The sequence below is a fragment of the Nycticebus coucang genome, chromosome 7 (assembly GCF_027406575.1).
Source record: "Nycticebus coucang isolate mNycCou1 chromosome 7, mNycCou1.pri, whole genome shotgun sequence".
In the NCBI taxonomy this organism is placed as follows: domain Eukaryota; kingdom Metazoa; phylum Chordata; class Mammalia; order Primates; family Lorisidae; genus Nycticebus; species Nycticebus coucang.
In genome coordinates, this window is record NC_069786.1 from 31441006 (window position 1) to 31462176 (window position 21171).

Here is a 21171-nt window from a genome sequence, read left to right on the forward strand (position 1 = left end):
AGTGTTCTTTGCTGGTGTTCGGAGACGATGAAATCTTTGCACAATTATGCCTCTCCACCCCGTCACCCTCCCCCCCCCCCCACTTCTACTTTTTAACTTTTGGAGTTCCTTGATCTGCATTAACCTTTTACCAATTTAATCCAAGGCAATTTTCAATTCTATGGTTATTCTGGTAACAGTTATCTTTTTCTGAAAACTTTTAGCCCCAAACACATTAATACGTGAATAAGATTGCCAATGTACTATTAATTTGAAGTGAAGGGGATCTAAGAGAGACATGCATTATTCAAACTTTAGTAACCCTTGGATGAATTACTTATTTCTGATCTTCGTTGTTTTATTTGTATAATGGAATAATTTACACCACTGAATTGTATAAAAGTTTACAGGATTAAAGAGATGATACAAAATTCTATGGTTAGTACAGTACTCTGCGCACTTAATACCCCTCTCCCCTTTCTTGGCAAGCCAGGTAAGCTATCAGAAGTTGATATAGGCACAAAGTAAAAAGAGGTGAGACCCCTGAATGATAATTCCTGTCTGATCTGGCAAAGCCTCAATTGTTGGTTCCTCAAACCCTTTTGCTGAAGTTTATTCCTGGCAGCTAGATCAAGTATCTTTCATGGTCGTGCTGAATAAACAGTTCTGTTATTGCGCCTTTTCTCTAAACTCAACATGTCCGAAGAGACAGGCAGACCACGCATCTCTTCAGACATGTTTATACACAGCTTTATTTACTAACATCCAGTCCTTGGGCGGCCACCTGCTCTTTCTGCACTCACTTCCTGAGTATCCGCGGCCTCCTCTCGGCAGACTCTCCTAGTTGAGGCTCATCTCCTCCAACCGAAAACTGTTCCACTGTGGCCCTTCGTCTGTCCACCAGGGCTGTTGTCGGTTGACAGTCGCGGTCTGTATACTGCTGGCTGTGTGTCAGCCGTCCTTATAGTTTGCGGCTCCCAACTGGAGCTCAGCAAAACTTGTACCTACGCTTTCCAGGCTTGTACAGCTCCTAGAAAACAGTGCACAGAAAAACCTTTCTTTCGCTCCTTCGTGGATTAGACCAATCAGGAAGAATCGCTGGCCTAGAAAAGTTTTACGCTTGGCCAAATAACCGTTCAGCAAAACAAGGACGCTTCGCGCCCGGTACCCTAGCTGCCTGGGTGGCGGAGCCTGTCCAGCAGGCTGCCCAGTGCCAGGCGACGCCGCGGCGGCTGCGGATCTGGGCCCGCCCGGAAGTGCCCGGCGCTGGAGGGAGGGAGAAGCTGGCGAGCCACCGCCGCGCGCACGCGCCCTGGCGCGCCGGGCTGGGGCTGGAGCCGTAACTCGGAAGCCGGAGCCCGGACGGGCCCGGGGCGGGGGGGTGGGGGGCTACGCGGGGGCGGGCGTGGTGGAGGTGGCCGCCCTGGCGGCGCGTTTGTTTATCCCGGGGAAGAAGTTTAGGAGCGGGAGACAGGGAAGGAGGGCGGGCCGGGGAGGAGGGATGCGGTTCGGCGGAGGCGGCCGCCACAGACTAGCCGCCATCACCCCCACCGCCACAGCCGCGCAGGAGCCGTCGCCCTACTGCCCGCTGTCGCCCCGGACGCCCGGGTAGGTGTCCCTTCCCTCCGGGGGTCCAGCTGCAGTCCTGGTCGGTTGCAGTTACCCCTGTGGCTCGCCGGAGCCTGGCGGCCTCGTCCTTCCCGGTCCCGACGCCGGGCTCCTGCGGCGCGCGTGCGGCCTTCTCGGGGGCTGCCTCCCCGCCCCCCGGACCGCCCTCCCCTCGCGCGCCGTCTGTCCTGTCCCTGGAGGTGCCCCCGTCCCTCAGTGATTTCCCAGCCTCCGCCCACCCGGATCCCGCTTAGTTTTTTCCACAGGCCTCTCGCTGTTGCCGCCCCTGCCCCCCCCCCCTTATACCCATACGCCTTCTGGCCTGCCCCTTTACCCCCCGGAGTACTGTCCAGAGCGAGAAACTGCCTTCGCCCTCACCCCCCACAGCGTCCACGTCCGTATCTCCTCCTCTCCAATACATTCCAAACTGCCGTCTCTGTCAGACCATTTAGGGTGAGTTCTCCGCCCTCCGGAGGCCACAGTGGGCATGCCCTCAGCCCCCCCGCTTCCTGGCTCACACTGGGCCTGTGGTGCGTTCTCGCTTCTACTTAACCTGAGTACCTCAAGCTAAGCTTGCGGTTCAGGATCCAAGTCTTGAAAGATGCCTTTTTTACGTTCTGCTGTTACCCTTTTTCCTAATCTGCCTCTTCTTGACTATGTGTATTTGTGTTCTCACAGAAAGGAAAAATGATGGTAGGATTTTGTCTTGCGCAGCATTCATAGAGCCCAGTACAAGTAAAATTTACCTTCTGTTTATCCTAACTTTGCGTCTCTTTATCTTACATGACTAACACTGGCCTTTACTCATCCTTTCCAGGCTTCTAATGTTTTGTCTATATTTGAATAATCCTGGGCCTACTTTGGCCCATTATAATGCTTGTCTTCCTACCTCTTTCTTAATTGAATCCACTCTTTCTTGGACTGGAAGCTGAAGTAGTAAAAGGTTCATACCTTGGAAATTACATCTCTCCCGATACAATGGGACTGGTGGAATATTTCAGAACATTCCATCATTCTTGAGAACAATGTTGTCTAGTGGTTAAGAGCCTATGCTAGCGGAACTGCTAAACCTTTGTCCTACCACCTACCAGGTCTACCTTTGGACAAGTTATTTATCCTCTGGGCCCCAGTATTCTGAAAAATAAAAATATTTTCCCATTTCTAGCCAAAAATTATTTTTCATGCCCCCAGTGTAGCATATTCCATACAGTGGGTGAGACTACCTTTGCGAATGCCCTTCCCTGACCTAGAATAACCTTCGCTCTTTCTCCTGCTTATCCAGATTATACCTCTCTTTCACCTTGTAATACTTCCACATAGGTTCATTCCAACATTGGTTTCTTTGTTTCTTGGCTTTCTTAGTGGCTTAATTCTTCATTTTTGGCCTTGAATATTATAGGCAGTGAGGGTTGAAGAGAAATGACTCCTCCAGAATCAGACTTTTAAAGCTCCTAACAACTTTGAAGAGTTGGAATAAAATTGGCATTTAGTGTCTATTCTGTATGCGGCACTATTCTTTTGTTTTTTAAAATAGGGATTCTTTCCAAAAATATTTACTTAGCACCTGTCACATGCCAGGCACTGGGGATACATATGTGAAAGTGGCCCTTCTCAAACACAGTTCCGGTGAAAATCAAGCCCTAATGGTAAGGCATCTAAGGTATGCAATGGATTACCTCATCACCTGTGCACTTAAAATGGTACTAGTTAGGTACCATGCTTGAAGAAACTAAGAAAGTAGTTGCTCAAATCAGTTTTCTTAGGGCTTAATTCCTGCAGAGCCCTACTTGAGAAAAGCTATATTGGAATAATAATAATTCAGTCTCTGCTTTTTTATAATTTATATTCTAGTTTGGCACTGACCATTTAGATACATTAACTGATTTAAATTCCATAATAACTCTTTCAAAAGGCTTTATTGTCTCCATTTTACAAATGAGGAACCTGAGAAACAGACTAAACTTCCACAAAATCCCACAGGTATAAGTATTGCAGCCAGACAATGTAGTTTTGGAGTCTTTTTGTTGTTATCTGAGACTTTCCACTTTCTTGCTGATGAGGTAGGATTCTTCACTTTCTGAAAGTGTTATTTATTTATTTTTAAAAATTTAGGCTCAGCAGTGGAGTTTCCCTATCTTTTTAGGTTGTCTAGTAGAACAACCTAGGAGACTTAACTTTTATAAAGCACTTGGTCCACAATCTTATGTCAAGTCTTACATATGACCTGATATTGAAGGTATTTGCATTTGGTGGTACTGTTCACTGTTTTGTTTTCTGACTTGGATTTGCTCACTTAGCAGAAATTTATTGAGTACTACATCTGAACCAGGCACTAGGCTCTGGTGATACATATTTATGGAAAAGGGTGCCTGTATTCATGGAGGCAAAAGTCTGGGGAATAAAGAAATGAAAAAGAATTATAAAAATAATAGTTACGATAACTGCTACGAAGAAAAATTATTGTAAATGGTGAAAGCCCGCTAATGAAGAAAGTCCTTAGGCTGAAACCTAAAAGATGAACTGTAGTTACCTAGCTGATGTTGGCAGTTTCAACTTTTCTAGAACTGTAGGATCCAGCTCTTATTGGACCTTAACACATGAGGTTGGTTGTTGGGAAACAGACTGGAGCAGATCACTATGGCCAAAATTCATGCTAAACATTTTATACGTAATCTTAAGAGCAATAGAAAGCCACCAGAGAATGTTAAACGCTGAATAAGTTACTCAGATTTTTGCTTTAAAAACATCACTTTGTTGCTCTGTCCAGGACAGTTTGGAGAGAGGCACCTGTAAATCTTATCTGTGGTAAAGGACCAGTGTTTTTGTTTTAAATTTTCGTTTCATACTAATACTCTAGTAACTCACAATAAAATGGATATCTTGTAGCAGTGTGAAGTAGCTATAAAAGTTTGTAAATTCTTCCTCTCAGTTTTTATATTTACTTTATCTCAGACCAGTAAAAAAAGTTTGTGGACTAATATTAGTTCACAGATCATGCTTTGAGTAGAATCAAGTTAAGCTATTATAGTAATTTAGGCAGGAGATTGTAGAAGCTTGATTCAGAGTGGTAGAAATATAAAGTAGCCTGATTTGACAAGTAAAATTGGTAGAATTTGGAGATGGGTAGGAAGAAGGCTGATTTCTAGGCTAATAGTTCTTGTGCCTAACTTAGGGAATATTGGGAGAGGAACAGTTTTTTTGTTTGGTAGTTTCAAGGAAGGGATCATAATTCAGCTTGAGACTTCTTATGCTTGAGAGGGAGATACGTGGGTCATTATGAAAGTTTTGATATACACAAAGATCAAGAATTGTAAAATCCACATGGATGGAAAGAAATGAAGCCTGTCCAGCAACACCAATCACATGAGCAAATTGAAACTTGCACCGTGGAATCAGAAAGGTTGCTGTCAACTGTGTTTCTTGGAAGTAAAGTAATGGAGCATAACAACAATCTGTCCCCAAACTTTTAGTGACCTCTGTATACAAGTGAAGATGTCTGGTAGGAATTAGATATATAGGTCAGAAGCTGAGCAAATAGCTTTGATCTGAAGATAAATTTAGAAATAACATAATGTTTATATGTGTAATTGATGTCCTGGGGTAGAGGCTGAGCTTGCCTAAGGAGAGTGTATGTAGAGAGAAGATAGGGGTTTAGGACTAAGTCCCATGAATCCTTAGCATTTAAACAGGGAAAAATAAATGGAGCAAGACAATCTGAGAAGAAGTATCTAGAATTTGGAGGAAATTTTCATTAGTATCACTAAAGCCTAGCAAATTGTCTCTTTGAAAAAGGGGAGAGTGGCCAGTTGACACTTTTGAATGCAGAAATCAATTAAGTGGAAAACTAAAAAGTACACATTGTGTTTAGCAACATATAGAAAATTTAATATTATTTCTTAGTAGTCAGTCCTCCCAAAAACTATTTGATGATGAATTTTGTTTTAATTTGGCAAAGCTACAGTCCTAAATTTAGAATAAAATCTAGAGTATGAGCCGTATCTTCCTTCCTGAGCTCAGATCCATGTCTCTAGTACCATCTGGCTGTTCTATTTTTTTTTTCATAGGTCATTCATTCAGAAGGTAAGTTTCAAATACTATTTATTAGGCACTGAATACTACTGACTTTAAGGTATGTGATTAGAACTTAGAGACTAGAGAATGAACAATGAAATAAATATTTGTTATTCTAGTCTGGTTAGTACTGTCATAGCAGTTTATTTAGGTTGCTTTGGAAGCATAGAGAAGGGGCATCAGGGAAGTCTCTAAGGAAAATGACACTTGGACAGAGTGTTTCTGAAAGGCAAGTTAAACATAGGTGGAGGCAGTTGGGAGGGCGGTGTAAAGAATGATATTTTAAGTATTTTGAAAACCTCCAAAGGCAGGGATTGTGGCTAGAGGATATGGGTGGCAGATTATAGAGATGTTGTCTGTGTTGTTCAAAGGTTTCACACTTGACATTGCATCTTTTGTTTGTAGTTTTGATTAATATCTTTACCATCCATGTAGTCACCAAATGTAGAGGTAATCTTTTTAATATTTTTTTTTAATATTTTCAAAAATGAAAAATTACCTTTGTTTTAGTTATTTATTATCCAAGATGGTGTTTTATTTTTATTGGCTAGTCTCATATTTTGCATATTAAGCCTGTACTTATGGAATCATGTAATAACTGATAGCATAAGTTAAATATTTATTACACTATAGTGATTTACTATTGGAAAACATTATACAAATATAGTTTTTTTTCTCAAATTTAGGGGGTAGAGAATGAATGCTTTGCTAAGGATTTACTACTAAACCTTAGTTTTATGGTCAGACGTGGTGTTTACTATTTGGGGTCCATTAAGTATCTAGTCATGATTATTTAGATACGGTGCTAAGGACTTTATGCACTCTTTGTTTTAATCCTTATAACTACCCTGCTGAAGAGAAGAGCTTAGTTATTAAATTGTTTTCAAGTTAGTGCTTTCTCTTAAAAAGGATTTGACTTTTGCATTGTGTTATCTTAATATAGCCTTGTTTTAATTTAAAAATACTTTAAATTAGCATGGGGGAACATTTGAAAAAAGTGTCCATTATAAACTTCGGGGTATCAAAGCCTTGTATGTATTTATTAAATATTCCTTTGCATTTTTATTTTAAGTAAACTTTTGAAGCATAACATACATTAAAGACGTGCACATATCATTATACAGCACTTGCAGTCTTGTGTCTGGCTTCTTACTGTAAATGTACATATTTATGTGATCCAACCATGTGTGTACCAATAGTTTATTCATTCCCATTGCTTTATAAGTATTCCATCGTATGACTGTATTTATTATAATTTGTCTGTTTTACTGTTGATGGACATCTAGGTTGTTTCTAGTTTGGGGCCATAATGAATAGGGCCCCTATGGAATATTTTTGTATTCCTCTACATGTCTTTTGGCGTACATGCATATGTTTTTCTAGGAAATTTACCTTGTAGTATAACTTTTGGGTCATATGTGTGCTTTTGTTCAGTTTCCAAGGTGGTTGTACAGTTCATAGTCTCATGGGTAGTGAATGAGAGTTTTAGTTTTTTCACATAGTCTGCAACATTTGCTTGATGTTGTGTTTCATTTACTTTAGCCATTCTGGTGGGTGTAAAGTGGTATTAAGATGTAGGTAGGTTGTTTTCCCAAAATAAACATGATTCCTTTCCTAACTCCTACCCACAGACCGTTTTGTGCACATCGAGGGAAAGTGGAATAGAGAGACCTGTGTATTTTCATAAAATCCATCAGATAATTCTGGGTGCGTTGCCAGTTGGCAAGATGTAGAATATGAAACAAATTTAAGTATAATTTATGGAAATGAGACTGTCATGAAAATTATAGGTTCATAGTATAGTTTACTGACTTTCTGACAAATGGTGCATTTCTAACTTACTAAATGTGGGAAAACTTTTAAGATTTTGCAAGCTAGTAAAAAGTTTTGCAGGCTTTTTTATTTTATGGAGTGAATCTACAACATTGGCCCAAAGCTCTAATTACATAATACTGGAATGCAGTTGTTCTTACTTGACTGTCTACCCAGATGGTGGATTGTGTTCATTCAATATTTTGTGAGGTTTTGCTACTTTTTAAAGAAGGGAAACACTATCTGTGAGAACTTGCTAAGTTTTCAGAACTTGAAAATAACATTGAGAAGATAAATTTTACTATGTGCCTATAGCATGCTATGTTTTATATTTAATTTCTTGTTATTTGTTGGAATTTTTAAAATAAATTCCACAGAAAAAATGTGTTGCTAATCTTTAATTTTCATTATTGAATTGTGTGGTGAAAACTAAGGATGGAAAAAATATTTCTGCCCATGTATCCTTTTTAGTGTTCAGATTGTAGTTAGTCTCCTCTTAGTCCTTAATGAATGCACATTATGTTAGAATCATATGTGGGGAAGAGCCATTCCTATGCCTTTTGAGTATAATGATTAGTTGTTGACTTCTATTAAAACATGTTTAGATTCTTAATTCAGATAAACCCACAGTTTTCCATTTCAAACATCTCATATGCCTAAATTTTTAAAGCTAGTATTTTTATATCTGACTTCATTTCTTATTGCTACAAAGTACTGATCCAAGGTATAGCAGCTGTTTGATAAATGCTTGTGCTCTGCATATTCATAAGTAGCTACTGAATATTGCTAGTCACAGGAATCTTGGAATTATTATTTCATCTTTAGAGGAACTGAGATGGCATTTATGTCCTTAAAGTGTTCCTATGAAATTTATTTTGCAAAGCATTTCCTTGTGAAGGAGATAATGCTATGCGAATGGCATTAACTTCCTTTTATTAAGTCCAGTTTGGCCCTGTGTTACATTTTGGAAGATAGTGGATTAAAATCTAGGGGTATCCTAACATATTCCTTTCAGGGATCATTTTGTTTCATTTCTTTCCCTCTTTGTCTTCCTTTCAATTTCTTTCCTCTCTCTCCTCTTTCTTTTCTCTTTTCTGTAAACTAAGCAGCTACAATTAAGTGGTTCTCAGCCTTTTTAATGGCACGGCCCTTTAATACATTTCCTTGGGCAGGACCTACAGGTTGAGAACCACTGAGCTACATGGTAGAATGTTTTTCTTTGAGGAGAATTAAGCCTTTTTAATGGTTATGGACATGCAAAGTGTAATGGTAATCAAAGGATCTCTACTAACTTTTACCCTAAGGCATGCTGTTTTCTTATTTCTTTTTCTAAAACTTTTACAAGTTAGAGTTCAAAAACATCTTTCTTCTTATCTTTCTCAAGGATGATAGTATATCCTACTTTTGCCTAGGACAGTGCCAGTTTATGTCTTTTGCCTCAGCATCCTGTCCTATTTAGCATTTGTATTAGGTATTTAATTTTTAATTTTTTATTGTTGGGGATTCATTGAAGGTACAGAGAACCAGGTTACACTGGTTGCATTTGTTAGGTAAAGTCACTCTTATAGTTATGTCCCGCCTCCAAGAGGTGATGGTTACATTAAAATAAACCTGAATGGGTTTGGTAGATTTTTTTTTTTTTACTCATGGCTTTTGTCATGGTCTAGTGTAGTAACACATGACATGTACTTGTACAATGATAAAAAGTTCTCTTTCCCTAACTCTTCCCAGATGCAGTGTAAATAATAGTTTACTTCAATGACAGTACTGGGGGAGAGGTGAACCTTAACCATTGGAAGTGGGCTAGGATGCAAATGATTAGGGATATTGTTACACCCGAGAATCGGAATCCCCAATGACCATACGAGAGAGCCAGACACTGATGCAAATCACACAAGGGCGTTTATTCAGGCTCGAGCCAGGGCTGTTGGCGTTCCCCGAGATGCAACTGGGACTGAGAGTGCTGTGCTTGTCATGTGTGGTGTTTTTATGCAGTGGATGTGGGATGAGGAGTGTGGGAAACAAAGCTTGGCCCTTTGATTGGTTATTTCTTATGTCTATGCTAGAATTCAAAGCTGATAGGGTCCTACCAATCTCAAGGGTCGGGAGGCGGGTGCACTTTGGGAAGTAGGAGAGGTGTGGTTTACTAAGAAATGAAACAGGATTTTCAGGTTGTCTTTAAAGTAGAGGACAAAAGCCTGAAATGAAAGGCCCAAAATGGCATCGCTGGTTCCTTCATTCTCCCCTTCTCTTTGTTACTAGGAGGACCCAATCATGGGACCTCAGTGGCCTCAGTGGTGAGTCTGAGATGCTCAGGGGGTGCTCAAGGGCTGATACTGGGCCCTGAGAACCATTAGTTGCAGCGTTCCCACTTGTTCTTTTATAAACCTTATAAGTTTGTTAATTATACATGGTCCTATTTTAAGGCTAGTAAGAGCAGAATTAGGGGTCCAGCTATGGCAGAAATAAGGGTGGTGAGCCTTGGGGACCAATTAAACATAGCCTTATACCAACTCTGAGTTTGCTTTCTTTCGTGTCTGCGTTTCTGTAATCCTTCCCATACCAGGGTCATGGATTCTTTAACTACTCCAGAATGGTCAGCATAAAAACAGCATTCCTTGCCCAGAGCAGCACACAATCCCCCTTGTTGCAGGAACAACAAATTGAGCCCCCTCCAGTTTTGGAGCAGTACTTTGGAGAGGGAAGTGTGGGAGTCCTGAAGTAGAGTAATGTATTTTTCTATCCTTTCTATATCTAGATCGATGACTGCTCTTAGTGCCCCATAGTTTTTATCTTGGAGGACTAGAGCTGAGATCCCAGTGCCCACTTCTGCTAACCCCAGTCCTAACAGGGTGGAGATAGTGAGTGCCATCACCGGTTCCCTTTTGAAACGAAAGTCTGTGCTTTCAAATCTCTGAAAAAGTTTCTAGTTCATGGTAAATTAATGTAGGTATTAGTTGCACAAGGACACAGTAATCTTTGGTTGCATTTAAAACTCCTGAATGTATACATGGAGCCAGGTCCGTGGAGAAAGCCCACCAGGCATCTCTGGGGGGCAGTAGATACAGGATTCCGTTCCACTGGTAGATTTTATTACATAGGTGCCTGTGGGAAGTGGGCACTCTTCCTACACAAGTTCCCTTCCCTGAGACAGATTGGAGGGTAAGGAGAGTGCGACTATGCTGCCAGCGGCAAGCTGTGGCCTCACCAGGAGTAAAGCTATCTTGGTAGTAGGGGGGGTCTCACATCAAGGCAAAGCCAACTTGTGTTAGTCAACTCCCGCCACGATTGATTGAGTACCAGATAAGTGCTGAGGAGAAGGTCCCAAATAGGATCCGGGGGCCAGTGAGGTTGATTGGTGAAGGGCTGAGAAAGGGGCTAGGAGAGAGGAGAGTAGAGGCCATAGAGGTGGGGAGTGGGGGCGGAGTAGCCAGGACTTGGTTGCAAAACCGTGTTAGGACCAACAGCTGAAAAGGGGCCTGAGTTGGGGGCAGAGTAAATAACTTTTAAGGTGAACGTACCCACTTTGTCCATGTAGGGCAACCGAACGCTGTCATACAGGCAAATCCCCCAAGTCTTTCCCCATTCCCATCCTACTGCCTTTTTTCCTTCTGCTGTGAATCTGATGAGGACAGGGTTGCAAAGTTGATCTGAAGGGCCCTGTGCTCCGGGTTGCAGGCAAGATGGTGGGGCTGCTGTGGCTCTCCTTACTGTAATGAGGTCCCCTTTGTAAGGGGGATCCCACAAGATGTTGCTCGTGGAGATGCAACTCCAAGCTCCGCAGAAAAAAATGCTCAGTTCCGCCACACTTGTCTATCCCGTAACCAGGGCACACATAATACTGACTGGTATTCTACCCAATGGTTCCAATTAAATCATCTAAGTCTACCTGTAGATCTGGATACCAGTCACCCTGAGGTTGTAAGCTCCAGGTCTGGTTTAGAACTCCCCCCTCGGCTCCTCCCAGGATCTACCAGGTTATGTTAAAAGGTTGGTGCAGGCTGCTGAGGACTTCTCGTGAACTTAAGCAAGGGGCGGGGGGGTGGGGGCACATACAGTTCATAAGAGAGTCAGGGTTGTCATCAGGGCGATTGTTCTGGATGCTTGAATTTGAGCTTGAGCAGGTTGGCATGGTTTTTCTTGAGCTTCCATTGTGGAGTGTAATCATCCTTGATGGCAAACGGGTCTGCCAACCGGACGTGGGTGTGATGGACCCACGTGGCTATGCTGTCGACCTTGAGTGTGGTGGAGGTGGTCAGGATCACAGTGTAAGGCCCTTTCCACCCGGGTTCGAGAGTTTCCTGCCGGTGTCTCTTGACATATACCCAGTCCCCTGGCCGGAACTTGTGAGGCTCTGGAATTGGACCCGCCGGGAAGGTGGCACTCAGGTGATTCCAGTTTTCTTTTTGAACCTGGGAAGAATGTCCTCAAGCAGCTTTTTTCACCACGAGTTGCATGGTTTCCTTTTTGGTGGGGAAGGCCTCCACCCACCCTGAGAAGACTAAGAGATATTTGTACTGATACCTACCAGGTTTAGTCTCTGTGAAGTCCACTTCCCAATATGCACCAGGCTTGGTCCCTCTTGTATGGGTGCCTTGACTCTTAAGCTTGGCTCAGGCATTAGTGAGCTGGCAAGCTTTGCAAGCGTTTACTATCTGGTCCACTTTTGTATCCGTTTGCTTGATCTTAATCCATGCATATCGGACTAGATCTCTTAACTTCCTACTGCCCATCTGGGTTGCCTGGTGCATACGCTGCAAGATGTCTAGTCCCAACTGCGCAGGGAAGATAGTTTTCCCATCAGCTGTGCGCCACCAGCCATTATACTGGGAGGGTTCATGTGCCTGAGGGATGGAGTGGATCCATGCCAAGTCCTCAGGGGTGTATGCAGGCTCTTCTGGCAGGACTGGAGGCCCAGTGTGAGGTAAGTTAACTGTCAAGGCTTGTGTGGCCCTGAGGGCTGCATTTCTGGTGGCTTTGTCTGCCCGATAATTGCCCTTTGCCACCAGAGTAGTAGGCTTTTGATGTCCTGGACAATGGATGATGGCTAACTTTTTTGGCAGCCAGATGGTGGCTAATAAGTGTAGTATTTCTTTGTTTTTAACGGTCCTCTCTTCTGCTGTCAACAACCCCCCTCCTGTTAGATGGCCCCGTGTATGTGAGCAGTGGTGAATGCATACTGACTGTCAGGATAGATATTAAGTTTTTTTCCTTGGCCTAGAACTAAAGCCTTGGTGAGGGCAATTAATTTGGCCCGTTGGGCGGAGGTTCCGGCTGGAAGAGGCTCAGCCCAAAGTGTACCTGCCTCGGAGACCACCGCTGCCCCCGAATACCCTTGACCATCTTTAATGAAGCTGCTTCCATCCGTGAACCAGGTTTCCTCTGCATCCCGCAGCGGTTGGTCCGTCAGGTCTTGGCACGTGCTGTGGACTTGGGCTAGGATATCCTGGCAATCGTGGAATGGTGTCTCCACATCCAGGTTGGGCAGGAGAGTGGGGGGATTTAAGGCAGTGCTGGGCAAGAACCGGATTTGTGGTGGGTTTAGCAACAAGCTCTGATAGTGTGTTAGACGCGCATTGCTCATCCACCGGTCGGGGGGTTGTTTCAAGAACCCCTCGATGGCATGGGGCATGGTCAGCAATGCCCCATGGTGAGTTTGTCTGCATCTTTTACTAGCAGTGCAGTGGCTGCCACAGTGTGGAGGCAAGGGGGCCATCCTGACGCTACCGGGTCTAGTTTTTTTGATAAGTAGGCTACTGGGTGGTTCCAGGGCCCAAAGTCTGGGTCAGCACCTCCTTGGCTATCCCTTTATGTTCATCTACATAGAGATGAAATGGTTTTGTAATATCAGGGAGTCCTGAGTACCAAAGCAGGGAAAGAGAGCAGAGCAGTCTAAAGTTTCTGAAAGGCTAGTTCTCTTTCTGTCGTCTATTCAAAGGGGTGCCCCTCCCTCGTGGCTTCATAGAAGGGTTTTGCAATTTCAGCAAAGCCTGGTACCCAAAGTTGACAGAACCCTGCAGACCCCATAAACTCTCACACTTGCCTGGGGTTTATTGGGGTTGGAATCTTAAGTACAGTCTGCTTCCTGGCCTCAGTGAGCCACCTCTGTCCATCTTTAAGGGTGTGTATCCCAGGTAACTCAGTTTGCTGACAGATCTGGGCCTTCTTTGCCGATGCTTGATACCTCTGATCCCCCAGTGTGACAAGCAGGTCCCGCGTGCCTTGCAGGCAGTCCTGTTCATTGATGGCCACCACAAAGATGTCATCTATGTACTGGGGGAGAGTTAGATTGGGGTGCTGCCTGCAGAACTTACCCAGGTCTTTGTGCAGGGCCTCATCAAAGATATTTGGAGAGTTTTTAAACCCTTGTAGCAAGTGGGTCCACGTTAGCTGTCCACTGATGCCTCACTCGAAGGTGAACAGGGCCTGGCTATGGGGCGCCAACGACAAGCTGAAGAAAGCGTCTTTTAAATCTAATACCGTATACCAGGTCTGGGATGGGGCCAGCGAGTGTAAGAGGTTGCAGGGGTTTGGTACAGTTGGATGTAAGTTCATTACCCGTTTATTAACTTCCCGGAGGTCTTGAACTAGCTGGTAATCATTAGTGAGGGTTTTTTTTTTTACAGGTAACAAGGGAGTATTCCATGGGAACTGGCAAGGGGTTAGAATCCCGGCATCTAATAACCGCCAAATGTGTGGCAGAATTCCTTTTCTGGCCTTGGGGGTCTTGGGGTACTGCTGTACTCGCACCGGTTCAGCTCTAGGCTTGAACTTGGCTAGAACCAGGGCCCAGTGTTTTGCCAGCTCCACTCCCCCTATTTCAGCCCAGGCTGACGGGTAGGAGTCCAGCCACCCGGAGATAATTGCTTGGGCTGGTGGTAGAGGTTATTGATGGAGCCCATACTCATCCTCCAAGCGCAGAGTGAGAACATGGACAGGATGCCCCTGTCTGTCTGTGACCTGTTGCATTCCTTGTTTGAAAGAAATTTGTGCTCCGATTTTACTAAGGAGGTCTCTACCCAGTAAGGGGTAAGGGCAGTCTGGGATAACCATGAATGTGTATGACACTTGGCCTGCCCCTATGTCCACTGTTCTCCGGGTGGTTCATGAATATTGTTTCATCCCAGTAACACTCTACACCCAGGATTTCTTGGAAGCTAACTTGCCTCTACTTTCAACTAGGACTGAGTGTTGTGCACCTATATCTACTAAGAAGTCTATTGGCGCCCCCTCCACTTTAAGGGTTACCCAGGGTTTGGGGAGGGGATCTGAACCCCATCCCCTCTAGTCACTGAGTTCCTCAAGTTCTAGGACGTGGACTCGGTTGTGAGGGAGGTCTTCCTTGTCCCGTTTTTTTGGACATTCTCTGGCCCAATGAACAGTCTCCTTGCAGTATGCACACTGGTCTCTCCGTAGCCGAGCTCGATCCCCCCGGGGCGACTCCTACCTTTTCCATTGGCCAGTTTCCTGCAGCCTCCATTCCTTTTCTTCAGAGCTGCTCACCGTGGCAGCGAGCAGGATTTTAGTGAGGTCTTTGGTTTGCTTGTTGTTGGCACGTGTCTGTCTTTCCTCTGGGCTCTCTCGGTTGTTGTATATTCGTTCAGCCACCACCAGCAAGTCCTGCAGGGTCTTCTCTGCCAACCTGTCTATTCTCTGAAGTTTTCTTTTAATGTCTGGAGCTGACTGATTAACAAAAGCCATCATAACTGCAGCTTTACTCCTCTCCGCCTCTGGATCCATGGGCGTGTAAGTGCAGAACGCCTCCATGATCCACTCTAGGAAGGTGGAAGGGGATTCATCCTTCTCTTGCTGTATTTTTCCTACCTTAGCCAAATTAGTTGGCTTCCTTGCCACTTAACGGAGACCCCCCCATTAGAGTCTGGCGGTAAACTCGAAGTCTCTTCTTACCTTCTGCCGTATTGAAATTCCAATCTGGCTGGGTCAGTGGGAATGCAGCTTCAATTAATACTGGATTTGTGGTAGGCTGCCTATTGTTGTCTAGGATGGACTTCCGTGCCTCTGCCAAGATTTGGTCCCTCTCCTCGGTAGTGAAGAGGACCAGTAGCAGTTACTGACAGTCATCCCAAGTGGGCTGATGAGTGAAAAGGACAGAATCTAATAAGTCAATAAGGGCAGTGGGTTTTTCTGAGAACTTAAGAGTTCTGCATTTTCCAGTTGTATAGGTCACTTGTGGCAAAGGGCCAATAGTGTAAATTCCCTCCTCAGGAGGGCCCACCGCTCCGAGCGGTAAGGCCGTAGAGTTGGCTACAGCCTGCCCAGGCTGCCCAGATGTGTCCAGTAAGGCCCTCCCGCGGGTATGTGGTGGGCTGCTGGCAGGTGGCGCTGCTGCTACTTCAGCTTCTCCTGGGACCTGCTGAGCATAATGGCGTGCTTGGATCAAAGGAAGGTAAGGCGGGGTTGGGGGGGAAAAAGTTCTTCTGGGCTCACCTCACTCGTTAACACAGGATACAGGGGGGCGGAGGCGGGTGGGGGGGTGTCTAGTCTCTTTGGGTTTAGGCTTTTCCCGCAGGGCAAACACTGTGTTGGCCTCTGCTGTACTGGCCTCATTTTTTTCCAACTGGGTGGTAAGAGACTTTTCAGCCAGGGAGGGGGGTTCTCACCAGGTCCTGCCAGGTGGTGATGTATGGGACCTGATCGGGATGGCCCGTCTTAGGTCTGTAGACAATATCCTTAACCTAGAGGATAAAGGGGAGGTGAAAAGTTCCTTCAGGCGGCCATCCAGTGTGGAAAGTTGGCCATTCCCTCCTGCAAAAAGTTTCAAGTTTATTTTTCTTTACCACTAGACCCAGGTTCTGGGCTTGGGCCCGGAAGTCCTGGAAGTGGTCAAGGATAAGTGAAAGGGGAGTTGTCTGAGTCTGTCCCATCCTCAGAGTTTCCCAACCAACACACAACACAACACAGACTACACAGAGACAAAGGCAGACACAGCCACGGGCTGAATTGAAGCAAAACTGAACGTAAATGGATGGCTAGTGCTCATCCTCGGGCATAGCCTGCTCTTACTCAGAAGTCCTAGGGGGATCAATTCCACGTGATCCCCACTGTAGGAGGCTGGGGATTCCACGTCCCAGCTTTCCCCCAGGGAGGTGGGAACGTCTTCCAGTCCGTGGCCCTCCAGTGCATCCACATCTTGTGACCACAACTCAAAACCTGGGCAGAACAAAGGCACAAAGACAAAGACACGTACATTTACTGGCCCTCTGGGTGGGGTCTTGGGGATTCCCGGCCAACGCACCAAATGTTACACCCGAAAATCGGAATCCCCAATGACCATATGACAGAGCCAGACACCGATGCAAATCACACGAGGGCATTTATTCAGGCTCAAGCCAGGGCTGTCCGTGTTCCCCCAGACGCAACTGGGACTGAGAACTCTGTGCTCCTCGTAGTATGTGGTGTTTTTATGCAGTGGATATGGGGTGAGGGGCATGGGAAACAAAGCTTGGCCTTTGGATGGTTATTTCTTATGCCTATACTAGAATTCAAAGCTGATAGGATTCCACCAATCTCAATGGTTAGGAGGCCAGTGCACTTCGGGAAGTAGGAGAGGTGTGGTTTACTAAGAAACGAAACAAAGGATTTTCAGGTTGTCTTTAAAATGGAGGACAAAAGCCTGAAATGATGAAAGGCCCAAAATGGTGTCGCTGGGTCCTTCAGGGATATCTACCTCCTTTCTGTCCTGGGTGAGGGTAAGGGATATTTGATGCTGCTGCCCTTATTAACAGTTTGGGTACATGAACTTAGAGCATGTCAAGTACTACAGCCTGCGAGATTCATGAAGTCATCAGGTTAGCAGTAGGTGGGATTGGTGGGAAATTGTAGGTTACGTGAACTGAAATAGTGGCTAAGCAGTTCTGTCGTGGAACACGTAGAGTACCACTGTTTAGTAAAGCTTTGTGCTTTGATACATTTGGGCTTTGGGTTTGATAAGGAAGAAAATGAGGCCATAATCGGGATAGTGACTTAAAAATGGAAAAGAGTCAAGGAAGTTTTAGTAATGAGAGATGTTGGGGGATTAAATTGATGACAGAACAGGAATAAGGTCTGTTATAAAAAGACACACTGAGGTTTATTTTCAGAGTTGGTCAAGCTGTTCTAGGTAATAAGCTCATTTAGAAAAGACTGCTAAAATGTCAAGTGGGTGAGATAATTCAGGAAGGGTCAAAGAACTTTGATGCTGGTAGATTGAAAGTCCACAGGCATGAAATCGTCTGAGGTGGTAGTAGGGATAGTAAAGAAGGCTGTGGAGGGAGACAAGTACTGAAGTCCTCAATAAGGAGCCTAACTGGAAGAGATGAGTACATGATAGCAAGGGAAAAGACGATATAATATTTTTCTTATGCAGTTGCCAAACAGGAAGTATGGAAAAGTGGTCTGGAAATAACACCAGGGAGTTGGAAGATCTCTATCTGCCTCCAACGCCTTTTTCAGACCCTTCACAGGTATAAGAAAGAGATATTATTTTAGTGTTTCAAGTTTATCTGCTTTAAGTAGATATTTGCCTCTCTGACTTTATCTTTGTAATCTTTGTTTCACCAGTGCCTGACCTACATAGGTATTTAATAAATATTTGTTCAGTAAATGCTAGACAAATGTGAAATTGTTCCAGTATGCTGGACTTCTAGAACAAAGAGCATTGCTTAGATACTTTTGAAAGCGACTTGACTATAATTCCAGCTACTTGGGAGGCTGAGGTAGGAGGATGGCTTGATCCAGGAGTTCAAAACCAGCCTGTGGAACATAGTGAGACCTCACCACAAAAATAAAAATGGAAAACAAAGTGATTTGAAACCTAGTAAAGGGAACTGTTACTTTAACACAGGTTTTCAAAGTATGGAATTACTCTTAACTGTAAGGAGATAGGTTTGTGTGTAATACAGGAAATAAATTACATACTTTTTTACACAAAATGGTGGATGGCAGATTTTTGATGAGTTACTAAGGGTAGTTGGGGTTTGGGGGGATACTTGATTTTTAGAGATTGGCAGGAGGATATTATAAAATTGATGTATATTTGATGTAACAATTACTGTAATTGATTAACAATTGATGTAATTGATGTAACGATTACTACAACTCTAATTCCTGTTACTGTTTTTCTGTGTTTCAATTTCCCTACCTGTAAAATAGAAGTAACTACTTTATAGTATTGTTAGGATCAAGTGAAATAATAAATGTAAGGGTGAAATTTTAATATGGGAAGTAAAACCTTATCAATTATTTTACTATTAACTGCAATAAATTTAATTAATTCTTTGTGGGAGGAATTTTTTATGAATGTGCTCAGGTTGCTGAGAAAAGTAGTATCGAGACCAAAGGGTGGTTAGTAAAAGTTTTACAGAAGAAGTGACATTTAAGGTTGGCAGATTAAAGTATAATGTTGGTGCTTAAAGAAGAGATGAGGTTAAATTATTGATCACTTTTTAATTGAAATAACTCCCCTATGAAGTAGATAAATGAAGTATGTTCCTGTAATTTATAAATAGAGCTTGAATTAAATTGACTTAAGAAAATTTAAATTATATAACAAATGTTTATAATATATTCTGTAATGTTTTACAAAAAACTGATTATGTGTAGGTAATTTCCATTTCTGTCTTTCAAGAGTTTTAAGCCATTACTGAAATTAGTAAAACTTTATAGCCCAAGTAAGTTCTCTATACTGTTTAGATATTGTTTTAATTTAAAATCTGACCTCAGGAGGTTTAATAACTGTAGCTATAAACAGTGGTGGTAATTAAATCTGAGTTTTATAAATCCTAATACTGTCTTTGTAAGACTTCTGGAAAAAACTTAAAAGTGAAATATTTACATATTTTAAAGAGATATGCCTATTAGCATAGGTACACTGGGCTTAGAATTTTTTTATTATACCTTGTGTATCCCTTATTACATAATTAATAAGAAAACAGTTGAACTTGAAACAACTAGCAGACTTACAAATGTAGCTGTTTACATATGATTTAAAAAAATAGTTTCCAAACGTCCAGAATATCTTTGATGTGTTTATGCTATAGGAAAATCAGTTGTGTAGTTGACTTCAGTTTGAGGAAATTATATTGTGTGGTGTTGAGTAAATCTTTGTTTACAGTTTGAGAAGTTTTGCATATGAACTTTCAGTAGAACTGGGCAGGTCTTAGTGATTGCCTCTGATTTAATTCTTTAAATAGCTAAAAGCTCAGTGATGTTTCAAAGGGCACATGACATGAAACATAAATGGCTAGAAATAGAATTCAGGTACCTCAACACAAAAGACCCCAGGGCTTTTTTCCCCATTTTTATCATTTCATGGAAAATAACATTATGACTATATTTTAAAATGTTAAATGATTTATTTCTTCACTTTAAAAATACATAAAAGCAACAGGATTGCAGTGGTTTTTGTGAGGTTCTACTATAGTACACAGAAGTTCACTTTTCATTTATAATTTTTGCTTTGATTTTAAAAAGGAGAACTTGGCATTAAAGGACAAGGCAGCAGTATTCAGAGAAGCTCTAAATCTCTGCTTGTATAGCAACCTGTGTTAATAGCTTTTTGCAATTAGCAAATAGAAAAAGAGTTGGTCTAAAAATACCTGGAAGTCTTTTGCCTACCCTTGTAAAGTGTTCACAAATGTTTATATAATGTAATTGTAACTACTTCCTCACTTTGAGTGGTAGAGGATGTTGTGATTTCAAAAGAGATTCCATAACATTGGAATGAAACTCTGGAAAAAGGTAGTTGGAGGTAGCCCACAGTACCCAGATAAAATAGAAGACTTAGTTAGAGGTGGAAGATGAATGAAGAACATCTGGGGTAGTGATGGTAAGATTTTTGTATCAGTGATATTAATAGCTCTCAGCACCAGCTATTGGACCACAATGGTGGTTCTCAGTGTGAGATCCCTGGCTCGGCCCTATCAAGATCAGCTGAAACATAGTTAAATATACAGATTTGAAGCTGGGACTGGTGGCTCACACCTGTTAATCATAGCACTCTGAGAGGCTAAGGTGGGAGGATAGGATCTTTTGAGCTCAGGAGTTTAGAGACCAGCCTGAGCAATGCAAGACCCTGTCTCTACTAAAAATAGAAAAATTAGCTGGATGTGCCTGTAGTCCCAGCTATTGGGGAGGCGAGAGGTAGAAGGATTGCTTGAGCCCAGGAGTTTGAGGTTGCAATGAGCTAGGCTGAGGCCATAGCCTCAGCAAAGCAAGACTCTGTCTTTTCTTAAAAAAAGAAAGGGCAAATTTAGTAGCCTGATCTAGACCCACCCGATGAATTCAGCTCTGGAGTTGGACCTCAGCATTTTGATTTAACAAGCCCTCCAAGTAAGTCTGATGCACACTTTGAGAATCACTGCCCTAGAGAAATATAGAGCAGTAAGTCTAACACTGTAGTCTCTTATAGAGTGGGACTATTGGGTTTGACCACATGAAATTACCTATGTTCTCCTGCTTTAGACCTATAAAATTATCAGTTTCAACCTGATAAAATTGAAAAACTTGTCAAACTGAAGGAAAGTCACCTTTTACTTGGGCAGAGAGCTCAAACTGTACAACAGTGATTCTACTTATTCTAAAGGACCCAGGTAAGTAGAGTATAAGATACATGAAGGTATTTGCTCAACCCTTACGCATTTTTTTTTCTTAGCTGAAGCTCTGTGTAAATTCATTACCATCACCTATGACTTTTGTGTACCA

The 21171-nt window shown here is 43.0% G+C and overlaps 1 protein-coding gene across 5 annotated transcripts in view; it reads left to right on the plus strand.

Annotated features, from left to right (window-relative positions):
* The first annotated feature begins 1001 nt into the window (after window positions 1-1001).
* Window positions 1002-21171, plus strand: part of SPOPL (speckle type BTB/POZ protein like) — a 75220-nt gene continuing 55050 nt past the window's right edge. For 2 of the 5 annotated variants that reach the window (XM_053597566.1, XM_053597572.1), the window contains exons 1-2: window positions 1002-1587; window positions 15646-15877. The gene's annotated coding sequence lies outside the window, so the exon portion shown is untranslated. Of the gene's footprint in view, window positions 1588-15645; window positions 15878-17877; window positions 17934-21171 lie in introns of those variants that run through there. The other 3 variants (XM_053597570.1, XM_053597567.1, XM_053597571.1) reach the window with 3 other exon arrangements.